The sequence below is a fragment of the Vespa crabro genome, chromosome 9, assembly GCF_910589235.1.
Source record: "Vespa crabro chromosome 9, iyVesCrab1.2, whole genome shotgun sequence".
NCBI lineage: Eukaryota > Metazoa > Arthropoda > Insecta > Hymenoptera > Vespidae > Vespa > Vespa crabro.
In genome coordinates this window covers 958,355-967,500 of record NC_060963.1, presented here as the reverse complement: position 1 = coordinate 967,500, position 9,146 = coordinate 958,355, and the positions used below count along the sequence as shown (strand labels likewise).

Genomic DNA, 9,146 nt, shown 5'->3' with positions numbered 1-9,146 from the left:
TCAACGAGGCCTTCCGCCTGCTTCCCCCACCCCTCGGCACGCGGCTTCTCCACATCAGCGTGCTCCGTATCTCGTACTATTCTCCGCTACGTTTTCCCCCTACCCCACTTCCTTTCTCTCTCTCTCTTTCTCGTACTTTTGGATCGGTAGGAGTCCCTCCTCCTTCTTCTCCTTCTCCTCCTCATTTTTCCCGCTCCCAAGCTCGTTCTGCCTCCGTCCTTATCCGTATCTCGGCACTTCTCGCGTCCTTTACCGCCTATCTCTTGGTTACATATATAGACAGACGGATTTGCACGGCGCCGTGTCGTCGAACGCTCCTGTATCTCGAAGGAGACACGTCACCGCTTCGGGTCGGTTCGACACATACAGATAGAGAGGGACTGAGAAAGAAAGAGAGAGAGAGAGAGAGAGAGAGTACGTGTGCGCGTGCGCGCGTGCTAACGCTATCAATAATGCATATTGTATATATTTCTTTTTGTCTTTTCGAACAACAAAGTCACGTAGAAAGCGAGGAATTTAAATTCGCGGTCATTGCATTAACTATTCCAACTTCTTCTTCTTCTACTTCTACTTCTACTTCTATTTCTTTTCTTGTTTCTTTCTCTCTCTCTCTCTCTCTCTCTCTCTCTCTCTCTTTCCATTTTCGAAAGTTCGACACGATTTTTTCTCTGCCTTTTCTTTTATTTTCTCTCTCTCTCTCTCTCTCTCTCTCTCTCCTTAGCTATCGCGTTATTTCGAAGCGCGTTAAAATCGTACGATCTAGAGAAAGGGAGAAGAGGAAGAGAGGCAATGTTCTCGATAACTCGTCCGATACTAATTCCGCGCTTCTCCTCTACTCGACTTTATCGTCGAGTAAAATCGTTACGACGTCGACGATGACTTCTCGGTGTTATTTAATGCGAAAGTTTCGCAATCCCGCGAAGTCATTTCGCCAAGTAGATCGACAACACCGTGCGAGTTCAGTTGTAAGTACGGACAATGTAGACTCGATAAACTGAGTCATTATTATTCGATATCTAAGATATCTTAACCATAGACACATTTCTGATATCCTCGATCGTGTCGTCGTTTTTAACTTTTCGAATAAAAACACGTTGCGAGATTTAACACGATTGTTCATGACATTTTATTTGTCCCTCCTCTCCCGTTTCCTGTGCGTTATCTCCAATAAGAAAAATTGTATCGATCGATAGTTTCAACGAATAAAAGACATCGACGATAAAATTTCGATAAATAACGTCGTACCTCGTGCGTGACAAAATGTTTCCCCTGTAATTACTGGCTACATAATATATCTATATTACGTAATACGTATCTACTTACGTATTTACACGGCTTATGGATGCTAACTCTCGAGGTCGAGTTCGTATTTAAAAACATCCTGAAAGGTCAACTTACACGAGTAATCAAACACTTCTTTTTCTTATTACGTTACACAATTTTTGTTTGTAAACACCTTCTCGCGAAGCCTCCTCAGTCTTTCACGAGTGTTCGTATTGAAAGGTGGTTCGTAGTGAACCACTTGATATTTCGATTGAAAATGGTAAATTCTAATCATAGTTAATCGAATCTTATCTCTCGTTTCTTTCTTATTATTAGATACGAAAAGATGGAGAAAGGAGAAGATCGGGATGATCAACAGCGTCGTCGTCGTCGTCGTCGTCGTCGTCGTATCACGGGACCGTGACAGCTGTACGATGAAGTGAGTCCCTGAGAACTCGAGGAAAGTGGAAACGTAATTCCTACATAGCTTTCTCGGAATGCTTTTATTAAAACTGTAAAAGCTTTGGAATTCGACGCTATGAAACTCCAACTGTGGCTTAGTTGCGATAGAAGCAGAAAAACTTTCTTTTCTCCATCTGCTTATGTAAAAAGGTATAGTGAAAAAATTGGAAAAGGAAGAGGAAAGGAAATAGATAAAGATAAAGAAACATCGAAACTCATTGGTAAGGAGACCTGACGATCGTACCTGCGTTGACCATGTCGACAAATTCAAAGAGAGGCGTAAGAGGGGCCAATTCTCTCGGTAGAAGAGATGCATAAGGAGGTAACACGTTGCAAGCAGGTACGTAGTACACTCGACATAGAGAGAGAGAGAGAGAGAGAGAGAAAAGGTTCCTATCGTGTAACCGCGTGCCACGAGGAACGAGCACCTGTTGGTTGCTCGTGTACAGCTTTTACAGGGAATTCCTTGGTCTCTCTCTCTCTCTCTCTCTCACACTCTCTCTCACAGTGTGTATGCGCTCGCGCGCAACATCGGACTTTCGACCAAGAAACGAAACGTGTTCTTTGCTTCGCCTTGGAACGAATATTTCATTGCATTCGACGTGACATACGTAAGTAAGTATGTATGTATGTATGTATGTATTTATTTATGTATAGGTATATTATGCATTTATTTACTACTTACATTAATACAGTATATAATGTTATCATATATAGATGTATATAAGTATATGAGCTTGCTTTTCATACATGCATAACACATTGTACGTGTTCCGTCTACGATAGAGCATAACGTCATAGATCGTATCACAGATAGTTAGGATTTCCGTTCGGTCGATTACCGTCCGTATGTAATATGCATCATCATTTTTCGATCATTATCCTTTAGTTTTTTTCCCCTCGAGCATGTGCAGATCGTTCGTCATGTCATCTAGTATCTGATACGTCACTTGGAACTAGTATATACGTACGTAAACGTCCAATTAAACGTGCCAAGTTCGTTCGCATCATTGGATCCTTCTCTTTTACGTTTGTCGTTCTTTTACGTCGTTCGAACGTAATGTCAGGGGAACTACCTATTTGCGAACTTTAATTTCCCGTCGATATTCTTTCTTTCTTTCTTTCTTTCTCTCTCTCTCTCTCTCTCTCTCTCTCTCTTGTCATCAATATTTGATTTTTAAATCGACGTACTTATTGCGCATTTGGTCTTTCCTCGTACGTTAAACTTTCTAATTCCTTTGAGAAAAGTGAATTCGTATCTCCCCTTTTCGTATATATTTTCAAAGTGTTTGTCAACAGTCTCGTAAGATTAGAGATGCAGAGAAACGAGATGTGCGTGCCCGCGTTTGTGTTTATTTCGGTTACGAATAAGAGGACGTACGAGACATCGATGACAACGACTCGAAGGAATAATCGAAGAAACTGTAGTTTCTTTTAGATAGAACTGTTCTCGATCTTCTTTTTTCTTTCTTCTTTTTTTTTTTTTTCCAAACCATCGTACAGTTTCCTTTTCTAAGCGATAACCACGGAGATGATGTGCGAACTCACGAGAAAGGCTTATGCATAATCAATTGAACAACGCTACGAACATTTGCAAGCATGTTTTGTCGATGAAAATTGCATCGTCACGGCCTATCGATGTTTAATCGAACGAGGTTTCATCCATCATTTATCGACTGATAACAGAATATAATTACTACATTAAGCAAGAATAATAATTGATATATATATATATTTATATATATATATATATATATGAATAAATAAAATAGATTAGATAGGATTAACTAAATGTAATATATATGTATATAAAAGAAGAAGAATATTTTAAAAGGGTTTGATTAACATTGATCGTTTAATAATGATTCCTATTCCAGCTCTTAAAATATATTTTTCTGCAGATGCCGTGTAACAAGAAGAAGTGCCGGCAACGTGAATCGGCAACATGAAAAAGCGTTGGAAAATAATTCGATGAGTCAACGTATCGAAAAATTTCAAAGACGTTGGCAGGACGTTTATAACGATTCAAGCGTGAACGTTTAAAATTCTTATACGTCGCGTATATAATCGTAAAAAACAAACGAAAAAACAAAAAAGAAGAAATCTATTGTTTGTATAAAACGAACGATGAGAAGAGTGAAAAAATTATACGCTTGGGAACTCGATATGTAACGCATGATGCGTTATCATGTGTTGTCAGCAATATGTGTTTACGCACAATACGATTTCTTACCCTCGTTTATTAACGAAGCTTTAATTAGTTTCAAAGAAGAAAGAAGAAAAAAGAAAAGGAAGAAAAAATATTTTATCTAGGGAGCGTAAGAATAGGCGTAGCAAAAGGTGGGGAAAATGCTAATACGATATGATAGTATATGAGTACTTACGTTAAGAATACTCGAGAGATGATATCTTAAGAAAAAGAGTATAAAAAAGAGAGAGAGAAAGATAGAGGGGGGAGAAAGCAGGCTACGTAAATAAAGCATGTTGTCATTCGTGTGATCCGCTTCTAATATATTGTCTGGTGTTGGTCTTCTTCCCTTATCATTCGTTTCGTTCTTCTCTCTCTCTCTCTCTCTCTCTCTCTCTCTCTCTCATATTCTTTTATGGTTCATCCCTTTAGTCTCTTTTATTCGTTCTCATTAAAAAAAATAATTGTCCTTTCTAAAGAATTTCTTTTGTTCTTCGTTTTAAATATATCTAAATCTTATTATATGACTACATATATAGGTATGCATATATATATATATATATATAGACAGAGAGAGAGAGAGATAGACAGAAAAAGAAGAAGAGGGAGCATGATAGAGATCGTTAGCAGATATAATGTTTACACACGGTATCATCAAACACTGGAAAATTGATTTATTCGATTAAACGGTATCTCGCACAACGTTGCATGTTTGAAGAATTGCAAGAATGCAAAGAGAAAAGAAATTGAACGAACGTCGTAAGTTCATTCGGTTCATTCATTATGCAATAACTATTGTCGAGGATGAAATAATAAGAACGCAGTAACTATCGTTATAAAGAAAAGGATGCGTTTGTTTTCCCGCTAGTAGTAACTCGAAGCGCCACGAAGTGCACGTGACCGAGTGACACGTGACCTTTCTATCTTTCGTAGAAATAAACGATAGAACGTAGTGGAATTCGATCGAAATTTCGAATTAAAAGGTAGGAATATAATTTTTTTTTCCCTTTCTTTCGTCGTAGGGTAATAACGATTAAAAAAAGGAAAACAAAGAAAAAAGAAATTAATCGTCCATTAATTATGATTCATTTTTGTAAATTGCGAGCTTCTCTTCAAAAAAAAAAAAAAAAAAAATGTCCTTTGAGGAATCTCAAAAAGATATCATCATTATTAAACGTAGGTATACCTCTTAGTAAATTTGTTTTTCCTTCGGAGGTGTACTGACGTTATAGAAAGAAAAATGCTTTTGTGCGGCGTCCTGGATAAAAGCCAAGTATCGTGTGCCGTTGAATTTTGCGACGCGTTCAACAACGTCACCGTCGTCATCTTACTTAAATTCCATCGAATACAGTTAGCACAAACTATATCTACGAAATAAAATGATTCTTGACTTTGTTTTTTCTTTTTCTTTTTTTTTTTTTTTATATCTCCGATTCATTCAGAAGAAAATTAGGTAGTTAATGAAAGAAAGTATTTAACTAGAACGAATGAATTGGTTTAGAGAATCGACGAAGAGAACTCGAGGCGGTATTATCGATCGATCCTTTCTCGATATAAATATCTAATAAAAATAATTTTTTCTTTTCTTTATTTTCTTTCTTTTTTTTTTTTCCTTTCTTTTTTTTTTTTCAGACGTTCAATGGTCCCAGGATAGAGAAGATCGAATTTTCTTTAAAGTTAACGCGCCATGAAGATTTTCACGAGGAGCAGTTAACATTCACTGGAAATTTATTCGGCTCTGGAGCGTGTCTCATCGTTCGTGTTACCTGACAAACGTCACTCGGCCGTCCAATTATTTTACACTCTAAGAACCCGGAGCTGACACAGAGTTTTGCTGGTCCGTCGACGACGGCGAATTTCCTAGATCTACATAGAAGTATAGGAGAGGGCTGGTAAGGCTAAAAACAGTTGCCACAGTGAAAATAGGTGTCTAACGACGGGGTGTCGGTGGTGAATATTTAACGGACGACCTCGTTGGGAAAACTGGGTGTTTTATCCCTATCGTATCTTTTCTATTAAAAGATGTCGAAGTTTGTGTGCCTCTCTCTCTCTCTGTAGAAAGGAAATCTCATCGATCTTTTATTTTTTCTTCCATTTTTTTTTCCTTCATTTTTCTTCATTTTTCTTTTCTTTATTTTTTTTTTTCTTTTTTTTTTTTTTTTTTTTCTTTCCTTTTTCATAGATATTGTAGCCCCGCGAAGAAAGTAGATATTATAATTTATTCAATACCGTGTTTTTATTTTCGAGGAAGCGTCCTCGCTATAATTAATCGGTCAGAAAGATAAATGCAGATAATTGCAAACTTTGTACTCGCTGTTGCGAATGCAATTACCTTAGCGAGAGATAAGAGAAAAGGAGAAAAAGAGATAGGGAATTTTATTCGTAGACTGTGAGATTCCGATAAACTCTTTAAAAACCAAAAAAAAAAAGAAAAAAGAAAAGTACACACAGATACACACACACACACACACACACGCAGACGTGGTGTTTTCTCGTTCGTCACGATATTCCGAAGGAAGGAAGAATAGATTTACATTGGATTGACGTTTTTTCGAAAATTACGACATTACGTAGGTTATCTTAGATCGTGAAAGATCGATAACTCGTCGTACAGATTTCATTCTGAAAAGAAAAGTTAATAAAAAAAAAAAAAAAAAAAAGAAAAGAGGAAAGAAGAAAATGAAAAGATGCAGATGCATTTTCTCAAAAACTTTTAGGAAGAATTTGTCAAAGAAATTGTTTGATGATGGAAAAAAAGGAAAACAAAAAAAAAAAAAATGAAATATCACATCGATTTACATAAAGATGAAAATCAAGTTTCGTTGCGTTGCGTTGCGTTGCGTTATGGTTGCCGTTTAGTTCGTTGCCACGTCACGATGGCGACGTTGGTAATATCTACGTAGAGAGACAGAGAGAGGAGAGAGAGAGAAAAAGAGAGAGAGAGAGAAAGAGAGAGAGAGAGAGAGAGAGAGAGTGAGTCGTCGGGGCAATATGTTAATCGTTCCACTCGCTTACGCCTCGAATTAACTCGACTCTGTTTACCCTCCCCTTTCCCTCGTAAACCCGCGTGATTCATCGTGCACGTCGTTGTTGTCATCATCGGCTTCGCGTCGTGTTGTTATCTCGATAAGATTCTTTTTTTATTTTTCTTTTTTTTTTCTTGTTTTTTCTTTTAATTTTTTTTCTTTTTTCTTTTTTTTTTCTTTTTTTTTCCTTTTTTTTTTCCTTTTTTTTTCCATAAATCCTCGAAGATCGATAGACACGGCGATGTGTCTACAAAAGATCGAGATTGCAAGGTAGCAATCTTACAATTAGAAAATATGTTTCCTTATCTTTCTTTATTGCCTTTCTTTTTAATTTCTTATATGTTACGTGAACAAATGAGTTTAAAAAAGGATGACGTCAATGACAAACAATTAGCCCTTGAAAAGTTTAATGATATATGGTATATGGTAGATACGCTTTGATGAAAACCAAACGTGTTTCTAAGTTGTGTAAAATATCGTAGTAAATAGACGAATCATTGTTGACGTAAGATCGTGCTTTTCCGTTTGGAAAATAACGATCCTCCACGTAAAACGCCCACGGATTTTGTGAGTATTCGTAAATTATATAGAGGTAGAGCTAGCTAGGTAGGTAGGTAGATAGGGTATCCTCCTTTTCGTTTTCTCCTTTCATTTTGTCTCTAAATATCCTTTTACTCCTTTTCTCTTTCTCTTCTATACTACTATACTTCTCCAGGCTCTTGTTCTCTTCCATCTATTCATCTCCCTTTGCTCGATCCTTCGTCACTTTTCTATTCATTCTCAACCTCGGACTTGCAAAGCTCCCAAGAGAGAGAGAGAGAGAGAGAGAGAGAGAGAGATCGGCTTTACAACTCTCTTTATCTCTCTCTCTCTCTCTCTCTCTCTCTCTCTCTCTCTCTCTCTCTCTCTCTCTCTCTTTCTCTTTCTCTTTCTCTCGGCCAATGCACCCTGATAACATCATGGTCTCTATTTTATTATCTTCTTCTTTTTCTTTTATTTTCTGCCGACGTTTTAAGGCCGCTTTCATTCGTACGAAATAAAAAAAAAAAAAAAAAAAGACGAGACGAAAGGGTGAACCAACAATATTCGTCCAAGGGTTGCAAGAAGATCGTACTTATCGTTCATACATAAAAGCATCACAGTTAAAGCCGACTTGAAATATTTAAGTATAGGTAATTATTTATTCGTAGAATATTTCTTTTTATATCTTTTTAGATTATGATAATAATATACAGAATCCGCTGATTCCGTTACTGATTCTTTTGATATTGATTTAATTTTATTATATGATTTAATCGATAACGATTTACCTATCACGATTATATAATTTGAATTTATATTCGAATTGTCGCGAATATGCACAAATTTTATGAAAGATTTTAAGAGGGAATCTTTGGAATTCATTTTGATAAAGGAGACGTACCTTATCGGTATTAAATAAAAAATAATACAGCGATTAGGAAGATAAAGCGATCTTATCATTAACGACGCTCTGTGTAATACGTAATCTATCTTTCACTCGTTTCTCTATTCTCTTTATCGTTTTATTTGCAAACGACTTCATCGAATGTCGATGAGTCATCGTTGTACATCGACAACAGAGTACATTTTCCATCGAGAGATTTGCCCGCTGATATATCCATATCACGCATAAGGTACAATCATAGATAAGGGTATTCTCTCGATGACGCGGCAATGTGTTTTGGCAAATAAGTGAAATGTAAATAGTTATGTGCAAAAGAGATTATTGCATTAGATAGATAGATAGAGAGAGAGAGAGAGAAAGATAATCGATAGTTCTTATATATATATATATATATATATATATTTTTTTTTTGTCCTTAATTAATCCTTGATAATTACCAAGGTAGTTAGTTATCGCAAGATTTTTCAAGTCGGATATAAGCATTTCTCAGTAAAATCCTATTCGTCAGATTTTATCGTCGATAAAATATTTTTCATTTATAGACAAAGAGAAATATTGAGAAATGCGAACTACCGATATTACGACAATAATAATAACAACAATAATAATAATAATAATAGTAATATTAATGATAATGATAATAGTGAATTATGAAAAAAGAAATAGATAGAATTTGCAATGCTTCAGAATTAAAAGGGAAAGAATTTTGTCGATCGTTCGTCCTTGCGTTGTAACGTTGTACGCTCGTTCCGCGATAAGAGTCAATTGGAGCAGGGGAGAG

General features: G+C 36.3%; 1 protein-coding gene across 9 annotated transcripts in view; it reads left to right on the top strand.

Moving 5' to 3' along the window:
* The window catches only part of LOC124426772 (deoxyribodipyrimidine photo-lyase), a 61,288-nt gene that overhangs the window by 2,233 nt on the left and 49,909 nt on the right, over positions 1-9,146 (top strand). For 2 of the 9 annotated variants that reach the window (XM_046968869.1, XM_046968872.1), the window contains exons 1-3: positions 1,509-4,065; positions 4,453-4,896; positions 5,546-5,805. The gene's annotated coding sequence lies outside the window, so the exon portion shown is untranslated. Of the gene's footprint in view, positions 966-1,508; positions 4,066-4,452; positions 4,897-5,545; positions 5,806-9,146 lie in introns of those variants that run through there. The other 7 variants (XM_046968870.1, XM_046968876.1, XM_046968875.1 and 4 more) reach the window with 7 other exon arrangements.